General features: G+C 39.6%; 2 long non-coding RNA genes and 1 other non-coding gene across 3 annotated transcripts; 1 reads left to right on the top strand and 2 right to left on the bottom strand.

Annotated features, from left to right (window-relative positions):
- The first annotated feature begins 253 nt into the window (after positions 1-253).
- Positions 254-23,702, top strand: LOC147525065 (uncharacterized). The gene is made up of 4 exons (XR_015197711.1): positions 254-1,177; positions 1,320-1,439; positions 1,636-1,701; positions 23,573-23,702. It is a non-coding gene; the product is annotated as an uncharacterized LOC147525065 (long non-coding RNA).
- LOC147525067 (uncharacterized) lies at positions 2,399-6,028 on the bottom strand. The gene is made up of 3 exons (XR_015197706.1): positions 5,723-6,028; positions 2,967-3,024; positions 2,399-2,801 (listed from the first exon to the last, which is right to left on the bottom strand). It is a non-coding gene; the product is annotated as an uncharacterized LOC147525067 (long non-coding RNA).
- LOC147525066 (small nucleolar RNA R71) lies at positions 12,581-12,684 on the bottom strand. Its single transcript, XR_015206461.1, has one exon. It is a non-coding gene; the product is annotated as a small nucleolar RNA R71 (small nucleolar RNA).
- Positions 23,703-24,385: the final 683 nt, after the last annotated feature.

Genomic DNA, 24,385 nt, shown 5'->3' with positions numbered 1-24,385 from the left:
TTTGTAATTCAAATGAGGTTGAAGAAGCTCGTGCTGTAGTAGGTAAGCACGGATGGATTTGGTTGTTTGTTCGTACTTCAGAATTTATTTTACCTATAATCGAAGAAAACATTCACCTCAACAGGAACTCTTTAGGAATAGGAAACTAAACTAATTTAATGGTGTGATCCTATTCGCAACACTAAATTGATCCTCGAGGCCTCGATGCTAGTTTTGCCAAGTTCGCTTTCCGTCTATATCGAACACAGACGGCAGTTTATAACAACCCACCACTAGTCTCGTATTTGAACTTGACATGATCGTATTTCAACACGCCAACAGTTCGGCAGTATCATATTGGAAGAGAAACCAAAATTATTAGCCCCCGAATTTAAGCAAAGTTAGATAAGGGAAGAAAGGGACAGACTGATTCAAGATAGCGCAAGTCCTAAAATATTCGCCGCTGGGGAATTTATAAACATAATCAATTTACACGCCCCACATAAACCCAGGTAAACACAGAATCATAAGCACAAAAAATGTTTAAAGGCAGCGTCACATTCTTAATGTTACTTTGATGGATCTCCATCTAATTGGTCACAAGGCATGTTGGAGTACGGGTATCTAATGGAGAACGAGAGGCGAAATCCCACCAACATGGTATAGGAAACAATAGATGAATGCTCAGGATGTGTCGTGGTTTTACGTTGTAGATTAGTTTCATAACTAGCTTAAGAAGCCCGTCCAAGGAAAATCATGTTTACAGAGTGGATGTATACAAACTCTTTGTATGAAGATGCTAGGGAACTCACGTATGTTGAATTTAATCAAATGGGTTTGGCACAAGGATGAGAAAATATGGACAAGAAGGGAATGTGGGAGAAAATTTGGAAGATTATATTATGCCCATTCAACATCCGGAGAAAGATTTTATCTTCGTTTGTTATTAAATGTTGTTATGTTAGAGGTCCACGGATATTCGGACAGTAAAAAGTGTCACATATACTGATTCTAAATCGGCTTGCTTAGCTTTGGGATTGTTAGAAGATGATCAAGAATGGCATGAAACTTTGGTCGAGACGGGTTCTTGGTCTACAGGAAGTTCTTTGCGTGAATTGTTTGTCACGCTTTTGTTATTTTGTGAAGTCACAAATTCACTTGAACTTTGGAGTAGGCATTGGGAACTGTAATCTCAAAGGTATAAAATTCACGTTTGCAACTTATAGTTAGGCTTCATCGTTTTTTAAATAGCCTGTTGTGCTTTAACTCACCAAATATATTAGTGGCTACTTATCTTATCTTGGGGCCTTGATTCAAAACTGAATTTCTTTTATTTACAGAAACCAATTTATGATGAGCGGAGAATTATATACTGATTTCAAATGGTGGAATAAGACATGGTATGGGATATGATTAACCGATGAAAGTGTTAGAAAATTGCAAAAAGGAATGCCGATGTGGTGAGCATAATGCAATCTTCATTGTTTGGAATTTTTGTTTGTTTGTTTGTTTTTTTTTTTTTTTTTTTTTTTTTTTTTAACATTTAGTGATATATGTATCTATTAGTGGTTTTAGGGCGTATATGTTCTGACGTCTTTGGCAGTCATTCAATTATTGGCGGGTTCTACTGGTCTCACATGTCAATATTATATTTAGGTATCCATGTCCGTCCTCTGATATTCTCATTGTATCTTCTTCCATTGAGCAAATTGGCAACTCACAGTAAGTTCTAACTCCCAGTATTATTTTCTCAATAGTCTAAAAGTTTAATTCTTATTGAATACATGCTCTTTGCCTTAGTTTAGAGGGATCAACGTTTAGAGTAGAACGTTTCATTTTAATTGTGTGAATTATGTCATTTATCACTTTTGTCAATGGTCCTTTTCACATAAATCCACTGCTTCAGTTTAGGATATATTTGATATGCTAGCCAATTGCTTTGCATTCAAAATACTACTCTTTAAGGTTGTCTTAGGAGGAAACGCTGTCCTGCTTCTTTCAGCTCTTATTTAGGTTCTATATCTCCAAGGACGGGCCAGCTGCTTAAAATTTTATATATTTAACTGTAAATTCAAAAAAAATGGCCGGAAGGTTGCCTGCCTTCGAAAGCTGTTACACAGGCCGTAACTTGAAAAGATTTGGAAAAGAACTATGAGACCTCTACGAAGATGGAATATTCACTGGAAAACTATTGGTTACAGGCAATGCCCAAAGTTATGAATGTGTTATGGAATATTCACTGGAAAATATTGGTTACAGGCAATGCCCAAAGTTATGAATGTGTTATGGAATATTCCTAACATGTGAAAGATATCCATTCTCAAAAACGAATCTCCAGTCATGGAATTACTAATCACCTCCTTCATCACTTGCAACTGGAACACCCAAAAAAATAAAAATAAAAAATAAAAAATGGATATATTTCAGCAAGTCAAATCAAATGGTGCATTCATTACCATTAGAAAACAAAAGGTACATCAAAGTGATCAAACTTTCTTAAACATGAACCTATGATTTGAACATTTTTGGTTAAGTATTCCTTGTTGCTTCCTTGTAGCAACAGACCCTTGTAGCTTTGGTTATGTCACAAATATGTGCGTAGAAGAATTGTTTCATAGACCATCATATTGTAGATTTGTAGCAAAACTCATGTGAAGTCCAGCAACGTCAACTACCATTGTCTTCTGTCCTTGCTTCTGAGAAGATGCATAGCACCGTTGTCTAACTCCATTATACCTATCCATTATGGCATTATTACATATGTCTACTTCAAGCATATATTATGGGTACTGAAGAATCTCCTGATCTACTTTGTTCCAAACCTGAAAAATAATTCTCTTTTCAAGAGTATTACAAAGAAAAAGATGTAGAGACACAGTTCTGTAGTACTGCTTTTGAGCAGAGCAGAAGATGATCATCATAAACAAATTGTAAGCATCTTCTCCCTTTTTGAACAAAATGGTTTTGGTTATAGGCAGAGACCCTACCTGCAGGCATTTGAAAACTTGGATCTTAAATTAATTTTACCGCATGTCCTCCTCAGCACTGCTTCATTCATCAATAAGAAGAACAAAAGGAATACATTGTAAATTATTGCCAGAGAGAAGAAATAAGAGTAATTTCTAATCAATCAAGCAGGACATTGAAAAAAAGGCACTATCAATATATGCTAACATAATCCTGTAGTAAACATTGGTAAAGAAGCTCTAAGAGTTTCCAGTCATATTTATAGCAGCAACATCGAGTTTGGATCTGATCACATTTATGGCGCTCTAACTCGTACTTGATAAATATGCCCAACAAATCAAATTTCTAATCAGATACAATTTTATGGTTATACTAAGTAACTTCTCACAGTTGGTACATATTTCTCTGAAAATTGCTTAAGAAAAATTTGAAATGAAATCACTCATCCTGTAAAACCAACTGAAACTTTTGAATCAAAAGACTATTTATGGAAAGTTCATTAGAAATTAGTAAACCAATTTTATTTTGTTTAAATGGTTTGTAAGACAAAGTTACAAAGTCACATAGGAACTTAACATATTTTTCTAGGAGATATAAGGTTATGAACAATAGCGTTTCCACTTAACGCGTTTCACAATGCACCTCTTGTTTTCCTTAAACGGCTACAACACTATTTATATATCGGACTTTGTAAGAGTCGTTCAACAGTTGGAAGGGGAGTCAAAGCATTTCCGTTGCAATTAATAAGCGGGTTTGTGCAAGGTCGAAAAATTAGGCAACAAACTGTAATTACACATATACAATGCAAGACATGAAGAGATCAATAATATGAAGACGTCAGTGCTAAAATCGTCAACATATTATTTTCACACTATGAAAGTAGTTATGACTTATGAGTAGGATTTAACTAATAATACTAAAGTAACTAATGAAATCAATAAAGAGATATGCCAAACCAATATGTAAATAATACTTCATTGTTAGAAGTTGAAGAGGAAATGTTAGTTTGGACCAATTGGACTAACTTTAGTTGAAATCTGCACATAGCAAGTGCAGTTTGAGAAGCAGTTCAAGTTGTAACTCTTCAAATGCAGATACTTAGAGAAGGACCGGTTAGAAGAGGGGTCAAACAATGGTTACAAATCTTAAGAAACAGACTACATGCTGCTAAAACATTAAAAGGATAAGTCACCCAATATCAGTTTTACTGCCACATGAAAGCATATGCAGATCTGAATATAAGCACAAAATATTGATGGAAAGTATGGACAACTTTCTCTTTTTGTCCATGCTCTTAATTCATAACTTTGAGGTTGAAAAATAGAATGTTCAAATGGTGAGTTGAAGACTGTAAGACCTTTTTATGAAACTTGAAACCTGACATTAAACATGTAAAATTTGACATTTAAATTGCTAAGAAAATGCTCATCCACGAAGTCAGAAAAAAGAAGCGGGAAAAACAAAACAAAAAGACGCAATTTGCATAGCCCTTGGGAACATCGACTTTAAAGTTAGATATCGCGCCTTGGCAACAGAGGCTGCACATAACTCTTGGGAACAGATGGCTTTTCCAACTGGCTTGCGTTGTTCAATATCAAACTGTTTGAAAAAGTAATGATGAAGAAGGTAGACTTTGAAGATTGCAGGAGCTAGGAACAATGAATTACCGTTATATCAGGGCTCGAATAAGTGGAATATCTACACTATATGATAGCCGGATCTTTAGGAGGAAAATTTCTCAACGGAACTGTGTATTTGTAATCTCTCTATTTTATGATTTTAGAACCACCTCCCTTAATTATTCTAATCAGCTCCTTCCTTTTTAAATAATTTACCAAAAACTCTCTCACTTTATTGAAATTAGAATTAGCTTCATATTATTTAAAATAATTTAGAAAACCTCATTCACGTCACTCAAATTATATTCAACCCCTCCTAATGTTTTTATATTATTTTTTAGATTATAACTAGAATTCAAAAAATCATACTATCAGAGAGATGTTAGAGCGACAGGTTTAAAAATTTGAAAAAACACCGATGCGTAGCACGGCATATTCTCATGATGTAATCTCAATTCTAAGACGAAACACCCAAATTCACTTAATCTAAAAAACTCCGTAATTTAAGTATATATCTAAGGATTTAAGCTTGTTAAGAAGTAATCCATAAATAAGTGGTGAGCAAAGCTACGGCCTAGTAATATAAATCATATTTACTGTAAACAATTTCTAATCCTTTTATATATTCGACTTATTACTAATATTCATGTGTAAGAAAAATAAAAATAAATAAAAACTCATCGTACTCCATATTGAAGAATCCTTAAAACATCGTTGTGCTTGACTTCTGCTTCTGTGACGAAGCACTCAAAATTATGTTCATGTTCAATGCTTTGAACAAAGAGAACGGAAGAGTTCACAGAGCTTGATTGATGGATTCAACGTTCGAAGATGAAATGTAAATAAAACACGGAATGGTCAGATTAAACGGTACTGGTAGCCAAAGGGAAAGAAAAGACTTTTTGCAAATCGTTTGCCCAGATAGAATCTGGTTTTTGGAGCGAAAACAAATTGTCTTTTGGAGCGAATGGTTTCAGGTTATTTAAGAATCAAATGATTAAGAATGTACAGAAACAAATGATCCAAAACATTTTAGAATACACTCAAAATTTCAAACAAACAATTGCACCCAATTAAAAGTCTCAATGCTATACTTCAAATGAGATAATTGAATATGAAAATTTCAAAGTATACTTTTAGAAAGAAAGGGAGGTTACCTCTTAGCTATGCAAAGCACAATTAACACCAAGACGACCGTGCGCAAATAGGAGAATGCTCGGAAGGGGTACATCTTATCCATTCCCAAAATATCCTTGTAGTGTACTGGCATATAAGTCAATCCGATGCAACATCTAAAGTTGTTTCAAAAATTCAATGGCGCAAAAAGTTTACAAATGTCATAATAAGTGATCAAATGATTTCACGGCAACCAAATAATATCAGTTTAATTTGGAAAGTTCAAGATTACTGTCGCAACCCAAATACCGCGAATTTTAACTTTACTTAGTTTCAAGCTCTATTTTTTATGGGCTGCACCAATTAGGTTGCCTAAGTACCCATGTCAGGATCAAGCTGCCGTAGTTCACATCCACTCTTTCTCTTTATCTCCTCTTCTCATGAGTTGCCTCCTCCTCCTTCTATCCTTCTCCTTTCCCTTCTATATCTCTCCTTCCCATGGGGCACATTATGGTCTTGGGCCTATCCTCTGGACCCAATACATACTACGGTCCATCTATGAAAACGGCTAATACATTTGCCCCATCTCAGGTTCGGCGGCGATGACGACGGCGGACCCGAGAAGTCTCTGAACTTCCTTATCTCTCTCTCTGAACTATATATATCCGCAGTATCCTGAGACTGTATGCAGTCTTTTTCTCCTCAAGACGTTTCCTATCCATGTACCCTTTCTTCAATCAGATGTCTCAAAGTACTTTCGATCCGACTCTGTTTGTCCGCGAACTCTTGAACTCTGCGCTCTCATCTGTCTTGACCCTGTGACTTTGTTGGTCGCGAATTATACTATAATCCTCCACTTGTCTCCCTCTTTCTTCATTACTACTTACCCGATCAGTTCTCCACCCTCAGCCGATAAACTATGCGTATCCCAGATCTCCGTAAATTTCCGTTATATGTATGTGCACTACACCTCTTCTAACCTCTTTCCTTGATTACATTTTCTCTATCTTTCTAGCCTCTTTGCTATGGTTCTTTCTGGAAATCTCCAATGATCCCGCGAGCGTCAGCAATCAATAATCTCTACTCCGCGATCCCTCTTCCAATAGTCCGGGACTGAAGAAGCCTTACTTTCGCGGTGTTTTCCTTGCTAACTCTCCTTGCGTGACCCGAAGTCCTCATTCTCTCTCTACTATTAGCTCTCCTTCACAGAATTCACTACCATTCCGTGAAGGGTCCCTTTCCCTTGGCACTCACTCTTCACAGTCAATCATCATGTCCACGAAGTGTCTCAATCCATCGGCTCTCGTTCATATAACTCATTAGCGTATCCACGAAGGGTCTCACCCCCTTCACTCTCTCTCTTCAAACTCAATCCTCATGCCCGCAACACGTCTTAACCCAGCTGTCAACTCTCCTTTACAAAATTCACTACCATATCCGTGGAGTGTCTCACCTCAGACACCTTCTTTCTTTCATAGAACTCGCTACCATGTCTGTGAAGTGTCTTGTCCCCTTCATTTCTTTTTTGTAGAACTCAGCATTGTATCTGCGAAGGGTCTCATCCCCTCTGCTCGCATTCGGAAAGCGTGAAGCATATCCAGGGACAGCTCAGCTTGCCCCCATGTTCGCGGAGTGTCTCAGCCCAGCCACAGAACTCACTACTATGTCTGTGGAGTGTCTCAGCCTAGCCATAAGCTCTCCTTCTTAGAACTCACTACCATGTCCGTAGAGTGTCTCGCCCTTTCATTTTCCTTTCGTAGAACTTAACATTGTATCCGCCAAGGGTCTCATCCCCTTTGCACTTACTCATGGAACTCGATATCTCGTCCGCCAAGGGCCTCATCCCCTCTATTTCCTTTTTGTAGAACTCAATAGTATTGTTCCTTTTGGATATATAGCTTGCTCCCAATTGCAATTTGGAACTCCAGCTCACGGAGGGCTCCTCCCCCCCCCCTACTGTCTCTACTCGGGAGTGAAGTCTGTTGAGGGGGAACTCAGTTTGCCCCCATGCTTGGTTCAGATCTCATGTCCGCAAAGGGCTCATCCCCCCTGTTGTCTCTACTCTGGAGTGGAATCTGTTGAGGGGCAACTCAGTTTGCCCCCAAGCTTGATTTAGATCCCTTGTTCGCGGATGGCTCATTCCCCCCGCTGTCTCTGCTATGGAATGGAGTATGATGAGGGGCAACTTAGCTTACCCTCGTGTTTGATTCGGACACGGGGGTCCGTGGAGGTCTCATCCCCCTCATGTCTGCGGAGTGTCTCAGCCCAGCCATAAGCTCTCCTTCACAGAACTCACTACTATGTCCGCGGAGTGCCTCAGCCTAGCCATAAGCTCTCATTCATAGAACTCACTACCATGTCCGCAGAGTGTCTCACCCTTTCATTTCCCTTTCTTAGAACTCAGCATTGTATCCACGAAGGGTCTCATCTCCTCTGCGTGCATTCAGAAAATGCGAAGCCTATCCAGAGACAACTCAGCTTGCCTCCATGTTCGCGGAGTGTCTCAGCCCAGCCATAAGCTCTCCTTCACAGAACTCACTACTATGTCTGCGGAGTGTCTCAGCCTAGCCATAAGCTCTCCTTCTTAGGACTCACTACCATGTCCGCGGAGTGTCTCACCCTGTCATTTCCCGTTTGTAGAACTCAACATTATATCCGCCAAGGATCTCATCCCCTTTGCACTTACTCATGGAACTTGATATCTCGTCCGCCAAGGGCCTCATCCACTCTATTTCTCTTTTGTAGAACTCAATACTATTGTTCCTTCTGGATATGTAGCTTGCTCCCAATTACAATTTGGAACTCCGGCTCACGGATGGCTCCTCTCCCCCCCCACTATCTCTACTTAGGAGTGGAATCTGTTGAGGGGTAACTCAGTTTGCCCCTAAGCTTGGTTCGGATCTCATGTCCGCGGAGGGCTCATTCTCCCCGTTGTCTATGCTCTGGAGTGGAATCTGATGAGGGGAAACTCAGTTTGCCCCCAAGCTTGATTCAGATCTCATGTCCACAGAGGACTCATCCCCCTCGCTGTCTCTGCTCTGGCATGGAGTCTGATGAGGGGCAACTCAGCTTGCCCCCATGTTTGATTCGGACACGAGGGTCCACGAATGTCTCATTCCCCCCGCACTCATTCAGATAGCTCAACGCCATATCCATGAAGGGTCTTCTCGAACCCCTCTGCTCTCCTTCATAATGCACATCCGGGAACAGCTCAGCCTGCCCCATATTTGATTCGGACACGAGGGTCAGCATATCCAATCGCATTTGTTGTAGTTTTGTTGTGGTACCGTAGGTCTTTCTCTTTCTCTGTAACCTGAAACTTTCATGTTTAAGTGTTGCACAAATAAGACGTGAGTTATAATGCAGAAAATTATTCAGCATGAGTATTTGTATACAAATATAACGGTGGTCATATACTCTAGACAATGTACAATCTGTCTTACCCTGAAGTGTACCACCACGTTTCTCATTCATGGTCCACGACCTCTTAGAGCGAATAGGTTCGTGAAATACCGCGAGATTTGTGGACAATCCCAATCTGTCCCCACATACATCTCTGTCCAGGACGGGGACAAGGCTTGTTTGCCCCCAATGTAACTATGGCTGACGGCCGAGTCATTACTCGTTTGTCTATTATGTACATGACGGTAAAAGAAACGAGTTACCTACCGTGGTGTACACCTCTCTATGTTTTTTGTAATCATCTTACCATCCGTGTTCAAACGCTCCAAGCCGTCGATCTCAACCCCAATCTATTGATCTCATTGTCCCTCTGTCTCCAACTTCCTCGCCGTCGATGTTGCTATGTTGAATACTCTACAAAAACTAAAATCACCAATAACACAAATGAGGGGACTGCGCTGCCCCTTGTTAGACCCGTCACCATTCTGGCAATACTCAGCGTGTTTGTCAAACCCCTTTTTAACATCTCCACACAAACCCGAGGTGGTACACCTATCCTGCTACCCCCATCCACGCCCTACTGGTCCACCACTGCCCATACTTTACCCCCAGTTCCCTAACTACGCCATCACCCACACTCCACAAGTCCACACACTACTCCATAGCCCAAATAGCTAAGAGGCCCAGCCATATCCAACCCAGCCCATTTTACCAAGATCTGAACCCATTTCCCCATCTTCTCCACCCATCTCTCCACTCACCACCAGATGTACATGCAACTAAAACCCCAGTATGAGTAGTATAATCTGGTTGCGACCCTGACTTCCCCATCTCATAAAACAATCTCAAAGATTCTCTACTCCGCCCATGAACAACAAGCCCAGTAATCAATGTTGTCCACGTGATAACATTTCTTTTCGGCATTCCATAAAAAACTAGTACTGCTTCATCAATTGATCCACATCTCGAGTACATATTTATCAAAGAAGTACCAAGTGCAACAAGAATATCTAACCCATTTCTCAGATATAAAGAAGTCTACTGATAAGAGCCCAAAACTGTAGTTTTAACCCCTAATAATCATACCGTTAGACCAATTATGTGAATAATAAGTAAGAGTTAATACCGATTACGTGTTTTATGCATTTCGTGCTTCAAAGTCCATTATGTGCGAAATGTGCCACTTTTAGCGAGATAAAGGAGCAAAAGTCAAAGAAACTTCGAATGCCATATCTTTGGACTCGACCTCGAATTGGGCCTACCTTATGTCAAAACGACCGGCTCGGAAAGAGCTTTGCAATGGTCCAAGCCTTGACCCAATCAGAGGAGCAGAAGTGGACGAAAAGTCTGTGGAAGCCAACTGCAGCTGAAGAGGCCTTTTGGATTTGAAAGAATTGGGTTTTGGGCCCGATTCTCTGCCCAAACCATGGCTCCAAGCCCATGCACGATTTTTGGATCTGAATGTATAAAACAAAAGCTTAGCTCTTTGTTAATGGTAGCTAGTTAGACCTAAATTAAGATATAGAATTCTAGATCTAGTTTTATTAATTAAATTAAGTTTTAGTTCCATTTAAATTCTTGTTTTAGATTAAATCTCCAATCATTGTTCTTGATTGATTAGATAAATAAAGTAGTATTTTTATCAAGTTTGAATTTTGTCATTTCCAAAGATAGATCTAATTTCAATTCTTGTTCCTATTTCATTCCAAACCATTAAGTTAGATTCATTATTGTTCAAATTAAGTAAATCTAAATTTCTTACATTATGTTTAGTTTAGATTCAATGGGAAATGTTAGAGTGATGATTCAAGGCTAAACCTCCATTAGAGGGGTTGATGAAGCCTTGATGAAAACTTAGTTGTTTAGTATAGAAACGTTTTAGCATCTATTCCACTCTAGAAGGTCGTGTTTAAGCCATGAGAATGGGTGGGCGACCTCACATGCTAGTTAGTACTTGGTAGAAATGCCATGAACACTAGGGATTAGACTCGGAATTCTTGCCGTGAAAACGTAAGAATCGAGATACCACAATCTGTACTAGGTCATTAAGTTGGATTCGAGGTGGATTCAATTCCCCTCTAATTCCTTTATCTAGAGTCAAACAATAGTATTTCCATAGCATTTGTAGTTAATTTCTAGTAATCATCTTAATTAAGTATCGTAGTATAATATTTTGTAAAGCTCTCATTGACTTAAGAGCGACTAGTTAGACTTAGAAAACAATCCATGCTAGGGAACTAGGAGTGGAACGAACTTCGTACTCCATTTAGTGCAATTCGCATTGAGAGTAGAAGCTTTGATAATCAACACGTAAAAGAGTAGTTCTAGTTTACTTACGTTGTGAAGTCATAGTTCATTTCGTAGGTAAACTATTCATTTTTATACTTATTTTATAGTTATCAAATGGCGCCGCTGCCGTCTTAGTTGCACTTTAGCATTGTTTTCATAATAGAATTAGTCATTTTTAAGTCCCATTTCACCCACCCACCCTTGTTTGATTCATACTGTGGTTGCCGTTTCAGTTTTGGAAAAATTCCGCTAGAAAATACAATCGATGGCGATACGCTTCAAAGAGAGCGACCAGCGATATTCTTGGAATTTGATCAATACACCGAAGCGCCAGCGCTTCAAAGAGAGCGACCCGCTAAAGTTATCGAACTTCGACTTCCCCGAGCGACCAGCCCATTTGGGGCGCGACCGCCCTAAAAACACCAGAAACTGAAAATTACTTTCGAGCGCCGAAGGCTTCTATGCGAAATTGACCGCTGTTAAAATTTCGGATTTCCACAGCTTTGATTCAAACTTTGATCTTTCATATTTTTCAGTGTTCTAATCTCTTATATACACCAACACGCCATTACAAGACGCTATTCATAAAAGCGAAGCAAGGACGCTTATCGGTATTCCTTTCTTCCATACCTCGCATTTCCAGTTAGAGGTTTTCTACTAGTATATCGTAATTGTTTGGAGTGTTGCATGTTTAGTTAAGCTCAACTTAGTCTTGCATGAGATTAAGGTCCGGGTCGAACAAAAAACAACAAACGTAATTACACGCGCAAATGCACAAGTCTATCTAGTACACAACCCACGACACCTCTAACTACTATCACACACACCATACCCGACATAATGGGTGAAGAAAGAGAGACTCCTCTCTCCGACTTTTACAAAGCCTTGAGCGATAGCCCTAAATCGCATCGTTCTCTAGCAGACCCGATGGGGATTTTTCGAATCCCCCAAACATATTTAATTTGTTACCCGCTTTTCATGGGTTAGACCATGAAAAACCTTATCGCCATTACGCGTAGGATTGAACAAGTCCTTACGACATTCCACCATCCTACGGTTGGTGCGAGCAAATTAAACCGAGGGTATTCCCTTTCACCCTAGCCGATAAGGCGCCTTGGTTAACTGCCCAAAGCCTAATTCTGTGGACTCGTGGACTAAACTTGTTCACCGTTTATGGAACATTTTACCCACCCCTAAAGACGGATGAAATGCTTTCAAAGATTCATTTTTTCCGACAGAATCCTCATGAATCATTTTCTGAGGCATGGAATCGTTTCACCGATCTCCTTATAGAGTGTCCACATCATAACTTAGCTAAAGACACGTTAGTTCATGCCTTTTTCAAAGGTCTTCTACACCACCATAAAGAAGTCCTTGACATAATGAATGGGGGTAGTTTCCTAAGTAAAGGAGCCTCGGAGGCTTATAAATTTTTAGAAGACCAAACTAAACGGAATAATAATTGGGGGGGTAGTGATGATATCCCCCGCTCAGCTAGTTCTTCTTCAACAGTAAAAGCCGCCGGTATGTTTGAGAAGAAAACCGATCCAGAACTTAAAAATCTAATCGAATCTCTAACTAAAAAAGTAGAGGCTATTTCTGCTCAACAAAAGCCTATCCCCATCATGAATGTAAACTCCAACCCATGTAATTTCTGTTTGAGTCCAGAGCACCCTGACAATTATTGTCCTCTAGCTTATGAACAACAACCACCAGAGCAAGATAATGTTTACTCTATTAATAACTATCCTATTCCTAACGCCTTTGAGACAACATCCCAACTTCAGTTGGAGAAATAATCAACAAGTAACACCTCCAGGGTACAATAATCAAAACGTTAGGCAAGCAAACAATTATAACCAAGCTCCACCTAGACAAGGACAAGGACAAGGACAAGGACAAGGTCAAGGGGAATTATAATAATTATAACAACCAAAGCGCAAACCACGACAAGGTCAAGCACAAGGTCGAATAATTATAATAATTATAATACCAATAGAGGTATCGTTCGGTTAATAATAATAACTATCACAACCCACCCATAAATAATCAACAAGAGATAGTTCCAAATGCACCACCCGTGACTACTACACCTACACAACCGGATCGTATCGATGCCTTTATACAAGTTACCCAACAACTTTTCCGCACAATGACTCAATCAAACCAACATATTTTTACAATCCATAAATCGGGCATACAACAGCTTAGCCCAAGCGAAGCCCAACCAAAAGGCGTGTTTCCGGACAAGCAATACCAAACCCTAAAACAAAGAAAACACAGCCTTTTTGAGGTAAACGGTAATTCTAGTAATGGAAACTACAATCGTAGGTGACCTAAATGCCATCACCACTCTCCGCCTGGAAGAGTGGTTGATAACAAAGTAACTATGCCTATAGTTACCCCATCAAGATTCTCTACACCGGATATCGAACTAGATACCGAAATAGAAACCGAAGAACCTACCACCTTTAGAGGTCCCAGTTAAACCACAACCTAAGAAACAGAAAGCCAAGGTTACACTTCAAGTTGAGCCATACACTAAATATAGAGTGAAACCACCGTTCCCTCAAAAATTAGCCATGCTAACCAGGGATACAAACTTTGAGGAAATTAGGAACGTTTTCAAGAATCTAACGATAAACCTCCCTTTTCTCGAAGCTATTAAAAAGCTTCCTAACCACGCTAAGTTTCTTAAAGAGTTGTGCACTACTAGGCGTAAGACGAACATACCCAAAGACGCCTTTTTAACTGAACAGTTCCCAACTTTATCCGAAAATAATGGAATTGTTAAGTACAAGGACCCTGGTCGTCCTACTGTCAAATGCACCTTAGGAGATTCCTACACGACGACCGCTTTATTAGACCCGGGGCGAGTGTTAACTTACTCCCGTATTACTTGTATAAACAAATAGGTCTACAGGAAATGCAACCTACAAAAATAACGTTGCAATTAGCGGACAGGTCAATTAAGTATCCTAAAGGTGTAGTGGAAAACGTGCTTGTTAAGGTTCAGGATTTCTACTATCCTGCTGATTTTGTTATCCTCGATACAGAAGTCGCTAATGACTCAGACCGATCATCTTAGGGCGCGCCCGCTCTTGGTAACGCCAATGCGCTTATAAATTGTCGCGCGATGGAAAGATGTCCTTATCTTTTGGCCATCTTTACGTCGAGGTAAATGTTTTTAAAAATGATGAAACAGTTACCGATTCGCCTATAGATGGGGAGGTTAGCATGATCGAGTTTAGCTCAAGATTATTTTAACAACACGTTTCCTGAAAACAATATGTACAAATTCCTTTCTTTTGGAACTTCTGATTTTGTGAATGACTCTTCCTAGAGGAGGTCAACACCATCCCGAGTCCACACCAATTGTAGACCCGTCGGTTGCTCCATATACTGATTACGAAGACTTGCTACCTAAGCAAGTCTTCATTACGCAAGATAAGGACACTTATGAAACATCAACGGACATTCCGTCCACACGGTCTTAAACCTCTTCCCCGAGTTAAAATATATTCAACTTGATCCGGATGGTAGTCACCCGATAATTATATCTTCTCTGTTAACTAAAGATGAAGAGACATCTTTAATAAGGGTGATTAGGGAACATCGATCTGCGATTGGTTGGTCCTTAGCTGACATTAAGGGCATTGACCCTAATGTCTGCACTCATCGTATCCATTTGGAGGATAACGCAAAGACTTCTCGCGAACCTCAGCGTCGCTTGAACCCTGCCATGAAAGAGGTGGTTAGGGAAGATGTCTTGCGATTACTCGATGCGGGTATTATATACCCAATCTCCGATAGCGAATGGGTAAGTCCCATTCATGTAGTTCCTAAGAAATCGGGAATTACCATGGTACGTAACGGGAAGGGTGACTATGTTGTCACTCAAGGTCCTATGAAATGGAGAATCTGTATTGATTACAGACGTTTAAATGCTATGACACGAAAGGATCACTTTCCCTTACCATTTATAGATCAGATGCTAGAACGTCTAGCTGGTCATGCCTTTTATTGTTTCCTGGATGGCTACTCTGGCTATTTTCAGATTATTATTGATATTGATGACCAAGAAAAGACAACCTTCACATGTCCCTTCGAACATATGCCTATAAACGAATGCCTTTTGGCCTTTGTAATGCTCCCCGTACCTTCCAAATGTGTATGCTTCATATATTTAGTGACATAGTAGAGCTTTATGGAAGTTTTCATGGATGATTTTTCTATCTATGGAGACTCCTTCACGCATCGCTTTGTCTAACCTGTCTAAGGTTTTTGACACGGTGTGAAGAAAAGAGCCTCGCTTTTAAATTGGGAAAAGTGTCATTTCATGGTCAAAAAGGGCATAGTACTAGGTCATATTATATCTAGTGATGGCATCGAAGTAGATAAAGCCAAACTAGATAAGATAGCGAATTACCTAAACCACGGACCGTCCGCGGAGATTAGAGCCTTTCTAGGCCATGCAGGGGTTTTATAGGCGGTTTATTAAAGATTTTTCAAAATAGCTAGGCCTTTAACTAACCTGCTTTTGAAGGATGCAATCTTTGATTTTAATTTTAACTCAGAAACAGGCTTTTGAAACCTTAAAAGCCAAGCCTCTAACCACTAGCACCTATTATACAAACCTCCCCCTGATTGGTCTAAACCTTTTGAACTCATGTGTGATGCTAGTGACTATGCGGTTGGTGCCGCCTTGGGGACGTAAAATAGATAATAAGTCCACGGTTATTTATTATGCTAGTAAAACATTAAACGACGCCAACGGAATTATACAACTACTGAAAAAGAATTCTTAGCTGTCATTTATGCTTTAGATAAGTTTAGTCCTTATTTGGTTGGTTCTAAAACTTTAGTTTACACGGACCATGCACCATTTTTAGGTACCTTCTTGCAAAGAAGGATGCTAAGCGAGATTAATCCGATGGATTCTTCTCCGCAAGAATTCACATTAGAAATAAAGGACAAAAAGAGGGTCGAAAACGTGGTTGCCGACCACTTATCTAGACTTACAAATGACGATAGTAGTGATTCTGAGTCCATACCGGACTCTTTTCCTGATGAGCATCTGTATGCTATTTTTTCATCACCATGGTATGCGGACATCGTAAATTATTTAGCGGCTGATGTTATGCCTTATAATTGGTCAAGAAATGAACGTAAGAAGTTCTTGGCCAGAGTCAAGTTATACTACTGGGATGAGCCCTACCTTTTTAAGTATTGTGCGGATCAAATTATTCGTCGTTGCATTCCCGATGGGAATATAATGAAGTTCTATCGTTCGCCATGACAAAGAGTGTGGTGGCCACTTTAGTGGAATGAAAACAGCCGCTAAAGTTCTTCAATGTGGATTTTATTGGCCTACCCTTTTTAAGGATGCCCAAGTGCATTGCAAAGACGTGTATTCGCTTTGCCAACAACTTGGGCTTAATCACGGCGTAATATGATGCCATTAAATCCAATCTTAATAGTAGAAATTTTTGATGTTTGGGGTATTGATTTCATGGGCCCTTTCCCTGTTTCCCACGGTTATATTTATATTCTAGTTGTCGTGGACTATGTGTCTAAATGGATAGAGGCCCTAGCTTGCCGTAGCAAATGACCATAAGACCGTTGTATTTTTTATTAAAGAATATATTTTCTGGGTTTGGCATTCCTAAAGCCATCATTAGTGATGGTGGAACACATTTTTGCAACAGAGTTGTTGCATCCCTAGTTAAAAAGTATGCGGAGTTACACACAAAATAGCAACTCCTTATCATCCACAAACTAGCGGACAAGTAGAAGTTTCTAATAGGGAAATCAAAAAGATTTTAGAAACAACAAGAAAACCCTGATAGGAAAGATCGGTCAAGCGTCCTATCGGATGCCTTATGGGCATATAGAACTGCTTTCAAAACTCCTATAGGTATGTCTCCCTTTAGACTTGTATTTGGGAAACCATGTCATTTGCCCGTTGAATTAGAGCACCGTGCTCGTGGGCTATAAAAAGCCTTAACTTCAATATTGATGAGGAGGCGCCAAACGCAGTTACACAATTAAATGAGCTTGAAGAAATCCGTGGCGATTCTTACGATCTCGCGAAGGATTAGAAAGCCAACATGAAACGTGTTCATGATAAGCATATCTTGCGTAAAGAGTTTGTGGTCGGACAAAAGGTTTTGCTTTACAACTCCCGTCTACATATTTTCCCAGGGAAACTAAAACCCGTTGGTCTGGTCCTTTTCTGGTTACTGAAGTCACCCCTTACGGGGCAATTACCTTGGTAAATCCCAAGGACAACAGTACCTTTCAAGTTAATGGTCAACGGTTAAACATTTTCACGAACTTTTGTCCCCTGATGTGGAGGAAGTCCTTTTACAGACCCCTTCGTCTATGAGGATCGACTTTGTCATTTGGTGTACTTACTTACTTTCATTTCCATATACCGATAAGTACACCATTCAGGTAACCGGCCCTCCCTATGGAGTGTGTGGTACGTAAGTACCGGATCCTAAGTCCACATTCACATAATTCACGCTTTTCCACTTTCGCATGTTTTTTCTCGATTTTTGAGTCATGTTCCTCTATGGAGTGAATTATGTATTTATTGTTTTTCGTGTTTCTCATAATAAACAAATAAAATAAATTAAAATTCTTAAAAATCATAGACATAGCAATCCAACAAGTCTTGGGAATCTGACTTTAAACGACCCCGCTTGTAAACAAATTTTGTGTTTAAAAATTTGTTTGGGGGTGGGAAATCAGTCTTTCCATCCGGATTGCTCGAACTTTCTAGTTGTGTTGTTTAGGTCCATTAGTATAGTTCATTGGGGTTGACGTCATCTAATTTAGTGTTCATTAGTTCGCATAACTTACGTCATGCACGCACTACGAGGCGTTTTCCACTATCTTATTAGTCACCCCCGGTCGGAATAGAGTAGTTTATGGATCATTGGATTGGAAATTCTCTCCTGATCATTTCCATATCTCATTCGAAAGAATCGGACCGATAACGAAGCGGGAAATCTAGTTTGAAATTGCGCTAAAAATCGACGAAAGTCGAAAAATACGAATTGGGCTTGGGCCAACTCGCGCTCACCAACAGCGCGCCCGCGCCCCCCTTTCCAAAAACAAATCGCGACCTTCATCTTCTCCAGCCGCTTGACACAAATTAAAATCCAAACCCTATCAACCAAAAAAAAAAAATATATATAATAAAAATAGAATACATCACAATAAGAAGACCACCCACGCCCATTGTGAAACACCAATCTTCCACACAATCCAACCGTTTCCACCAAGAAACCACCCACCAATTCAAGTTTTCGAACCTGCCGCCGAACCTACCATAACCACCACTGTTGGTTTAGTTAGTTTTCATCAAACTCGAATCCACCACCATCTACAAACCCCAAATCAGTTCAAACTTCAATGGCGCTACGACGTAGAATTCTCGCGGAAAAACGCCGTTTGCCGATACTTTCAGCCCATTTTATGACGCTGAGATGTTTAAGAGAAATTGGAATGGACTGGTGGTATTCGACGAGGATTTCTATCACTATGATTTGGTAGAACAGTTTTATAAGAAACGAAAGTGGAGGGAAATAGGATTTTCATTAGGATAGCAGAACGCGGAGGAGGAAGTTACGAGACGGTTGTTGGGTGAGCTATTAGGAATCACCGTAACCAACCTAGATATTTACGACCATTCAGGAACCCCAAGATACTGCAGTTCCTGTTTTGATGAAAGATACGGTCATAGAGGGTGAATACAATACGATATCTCATTCGTTCGCCAGACGATTTCCACGAGAACCAATCAACTAGTCAGAAGCTCGATGGATTGGTAAGAACGTCCTCGGGAAAGACAAAGTCACGACATCGGACTTCAGTGTCTGCACGTTCTCTGGAATTTGCAAACGAAGGAGTATAATTTCTGCATCCTTGATTTAATTTTGAATGTGATTAGAGGAGTGGGAAAGCCCCGGCGCTCTTCCCGTATTGATCACTAAGATTATGCTCTCATTTAGAGCCGTCGCTAGATCTGCTCCTATTAAGATCAAATTGCCTTCTAATGCAAGTATTTATAAGGAATGCATCCAAAAGACTTGGCCGTTGTCTGCAGAGAAGGAAGTTGAGTCGGATAATGTAGGGGAAGATATGACATGGTTGGTTGAGGATAATTTTGATAGTCATACTTCTAATTTAGAACGAATGATAATGCTTTTGCAAACCGGTTTTGCGATCGCGGTTATCGTATCTCGTGAAGATATTAGACATAGACAAATTGTACTTGAAATAAGCAAACGAACCTTCGGGAGAGAGTTGAAATGCTCGAAAAGGGGGTCGAAGATATCTTGTCCGACTTGGAGGTTATCCACAAGAATCACCAAGCCCAAGATCGACTCAAGACCGAGATGGAAGCACGCTGCTTGTTCAGATAGAGATGCTACGACGCATGCCACTCGTGGATGAGTCCGTCTCACCGAAGTCCGAGAGGCATGAGCGTCGTCGCCCCAGCAGGCGGATGGCTCAAGCCATTCGTCACCACAGAGAGCCTCCCATCTCGGGGACCATCTTCTTCACACACGCCTAGGTGTTCACCATCAGTTGTGTCCTGTTATTTCATCGTTTTTATTGTTTAGTTAGTGGAATTTTATTTCAGTAGTTAGATTTAAATATTAAGTTGTTTGTTTTAGATTGCTTGGATTTCATATTATTTTAATATAATTTATTTTGATCATCTTTCGTAAGGTTGTCTTGGAGTAAAAGTTGAAAATAGTGGGAGCATGATATGTAGGAGAGTTTAGATACCAGGGTTGTTAGGAAATCAAAACTATGGTTAGTTTCCGGTTTCGGGTTTGGCAGTTTTCTATTTCCGGAAATTGCCTTAAAACAATTTGGCAATTTGCCGATTCGCTTTTGGAAACCCGAACCTATTTAAACTTCCATCATACTACACTCACAACCCACACTACACACCACAATCATCTTTTCACTTTTCACTCCAACCTTTTTTTCTTGTTTTTCTTAGAAACTCACTTTCTGCGACCCTCTGGCCGCCAGCCGCAAGACTCCAAGCAGAGCGCTACTCGCCCTATTACAATCAGAATCGAAAAATCCCTAGAGCACGCCATGCCCAAGTAGAGCGACCAGCCAAACACCGAAATCGAAAAAACCAGAAGGCGCCCAGCAGAAAAGTAGAGCGCGACCAGCTTAAAACACACTGTAATTTCAAAACCAAAGAGCGACTCACGCTCTATCTGGCAAGCGCCAGCTCTCTCAAGAATCACAAAATTTTCGATTTTCTCGAGGTTCTTCCAGGTTTTCGCAGCTATTCTACAAGTAGTGTTGAGATGACACCACCTATAGTGATTCCTGAACAGTCTTTTGAAGACTTGATGGGAACCTATACCTATGGAGCATCGTTCCGCGAGCGGATCGTGCAATTAGGATGGCGGCATCTTCTGGTGAGTGATGACGATTCTTTTTCACCTAAGCTAACTGAATTCTTCTATAATAATATTACTTTTTTTTTTGTACCCAAGAAGGAGAACAAAAATTTTCCCTTACTATTGATGGTACGACTATGGAATTCAATAAACACTTGATAACTTTGGTTTTGAGGATTGCCATTACCCCCCTATGCACACGGGGGATATATGACGATAACTCATACCTATATGAATATGCCTATTTCCATGAGTATTATGGGGAGGGTATTTCAGTATCATGGACCAAGACCAATATAACATCGCCCTGAGTAGCCTATCACTGAATGTAGGCACAACCATGTTGTTCATCATGATGAACATTCTAGGGGAACGACAGTTTACTTCTGCCAATAATACCGCTGGTGACGTTTTCCTCGCTTTAGCTGAGGGACGTCGTAGGTATGACATTCCCCGAGTTTTAGTTGCTACTCTGAAGCGAGCCCATACCTTGAGGCATAAGTACCTTCTTATGCCTGTCTTGGTTTGCCGCATTATGCGCGCTTGCCTACCCGTATTCTGTACACAGTACACAGATTGGGAAAGGGTCGAAATCATGAGACCCACCAATCGTGTGGTAAGATCATTCCGAGCCATGACTTGGCCGGGATGGCAGGTGCAACCACATTTGGTTGCCCCTTACACCCCATCAGACCAAATAACACTAGAGAGGTTAGCACTAGTTGATGATACACGCGTAAAGGCGTGGCAAGTTGTTATGGCATGGCAGGATGCGAAAAGAACCTCATATAGAAGAGGAGGATGACGAGTGGATCTTTGGGGTGCGGGTAAGTTTTAGTTAAGTTAGTGTCCGCTTATGTCCCAAGCAATTTAATTATGTTAACCCCATAATGGGTGGAACTCTTATAGAGTTCGTCGATTTTTTATTACTATATTTGTATGTTTTAACTTTGTTTTGCAGATGTTCCTGAATTTCACGCGTTTCAATGGTATTTTTCCTACCCTCTTTATTTAAATGCTTTGAGGACAAAGCATGCTTCTTGTTTGGGGGGGGGGGGCATAGAAACACGTGTAATTAAGGCATCTGTTAGGATATAGATATGTATAATATGCACTTGTTTTCTAGTTAAAATTTCAAAAACTCAAAAATATAAATAAAAAGTATGCTATACACTTAGGAATATTGGTATTGTTTTCTTTCTCCATGCTCTTAACGATCTAGAAGTCTCAATGTGAATTGCTGCATCGTAATAATTGTTAGAAACTTAGGTTAATATGTAGTTAATAATCTTTGCATCTATCTATAAATTTATTACATGAGTATCTATGATTGTTAGCAGTAAGTTTCTGAAATCTAGGCTAGAGTACTTATTCTACAAATCCTGTGAGAATATAGCCTAAAGCCTTATATGAGCGAAACATTTGAGAAATGACACAAGGGAGAAGTAAAATCCGGATAGAGAAATCACACGTCCACTTGCTTGATCACTAAACCATATCCTAAGTGAGAATTTAGGCCGCTCTTTGGATCGATATAGCCAGAAATTCAAACCTATGAATTATTTTCCGCTAGTCGCCACTCTGAGCCTTTTCTTTAGCCTTCCATACACCACAATTCCTTTACCCTGGTACAAAAACAAAAACAAAATAAATAAATAAAAAAAAAAGAGAATAAATCAACCTACCCAATTTAGAATAAGTCTGAGAATAGAATGAGTGAAGAAAGAAGAAGAGAAAAACCTGTGTAAACAAAAATTAGTAGTTGCTTCAGAAAAAGAAAAGAAGTTTCCATCCAAAAAAAAAAAAAATAGAAATAAATAAAAACTCCAAAAATAGAATAAAAGGGAGTCAAAAGCCAAAGAAAAGAAAAAGAAAAAAATATGGCTAAGGATGGAAACAAAGTATAGAAGCAAAAGAAAATAACAAGGTTTTCTCTAAGTTACATAATATGAAGACTCTATTATCTCAGACTTGTCCTTTTGAATATCCATTTCCTTCCTTCTTAAACCATCTCCTAATCCCCGCAACACCTAATAAAGACCTCTAGCTCAATTAGGAATAGGTTAGTGTGATAGTAAGTGGCAGATGTGTTTGATCGACCCGGCTTCCTTGTTGTCATTGAGATTGTAAGGTAAAGTGTGCCCACTGCACAATGGAGTAGCGGAAACTTGAGTGGAAAAATCAGAGTGGTTTTTGTCTTGACATTTATGTGAGGACCTACTTAAGGACGCTAATTCGAGGTTTCAAAAACGGACCTGCTATTACATTTCATAGTATTACTCATTGTTATATGTTTATTTTAAATGATTGATTATTATGCATATATTAGCTTAGGGTTCCATTTGGGTTATTCTTATGTAATTGCTAGAGAGATGTATAGATAGTTGAGCATGAATAAGGAAACAATAGTTTTATTTTCTTAGTCGTTGTAGTATAGATGAAGTTTGTGAGTACCTTCAATCGGAAAACTCTCATGAGGCTATAACTTCGTCCACTAGGGAATTCCTAGTGGTTTAAGGCCTTGTTGCATATGGTCAATGCAATCGCACTCAGCGAAACGAGAGTAGTTAGAACTCCATTTTTGGTCACTTATTCTAATTTCTCATCTTTGCTTGAGGACAAGCAAAATGCTGTTTGGGGGTGGTTTGATAAGAGCCCAAAACTATAGTTTTAACCCCTTAATAATCATACTGTTAGACCAATTATGTGAATAATAAGTAAGAGTTAATACTGATTACGTGTTTTTATGCATTTCAGGCTTCAAAGTCCATTATGTGTAGAAATGTGCCACTTTAGCGAGATAAAGGAGCAAAAGTCAGCAGAACTTCCGAATGCCATATCTTTGGACTCAGACCTCGGAATTGGGCCTACCTTATGTCAAAACGACCGGCTCGAAAAGAGCTTTGCAATGGTCCAAGCCTTGACCCAATCAGAGGAGCAAAAGTGGACGAAAAGTCTGTGGAAGCCAACTGCAGCTGAAGGGCCTTTTGGATTTGAAAGAATTGGGTTTTGGGCCTGATTCTCTGGCCCAAACCATGGCTCCAAGCCCATGCACGATTTTTGGATCTGAATGTATAAAAACAAAAGCTTAGCTCTTTGTTATTGGTAGCTAGTTAGACCTAAATTAAGATATAGAATTCTAGATCTAGTTTTATTAATTAAATTAAGTTTTAGTTCCATTTAAATTCTTGTTTTAGATTAAATCTCTGAATCATTGTTCTTGATTGATTAGATAAATAAAGTAGTATTTTTATCAAGTTTGAATTTTGTCATTTCCAGTATAGATCTAATTTCAATTCTTGTTCCTATTTCATTCCAGCCATTAAGTTAGATTCATTATTGTTCAAATTAAGTAAATCTAAATTTCTTACATTATGTTTAGTTTAGATTCAATGGGAAATGTTAGAGTGATGATTCAAGGCTAAACCTCCATTAGAGGGGTTGATAAAGCCTTGATGAAAACTTAGTTGTTTAGTATAGAAACGTTTTAGCATCTATTCCACTCTAGAAGGTCGTGTTTCGCCATGAGAATGGGTGGGCGACCTCACATGCTAGTTAGTACTTGGTAGA

Source organism: Coptis chinensis, chromosome 1, assembly GCF_015680905.1.
Source record: "Coptis chinensis isolate HL-2020 chromosome 1, ASM1568090v1, whole genome shotgun sequence".
In the NCBI taxonomy this organism is placed as follows: domain Eukaryota; kingdom Viridiplantae; phylum Streptophyta; class Magnoliopsida; order Ranunculales; family Ranunculaceae; genus Coptis; species Coptis chinensis.
The sequence above is the reverse complement of the archived record's forward strand: the minus strand, read 5'-3'. Positions and strand labels throughout refer to the sequence as shown.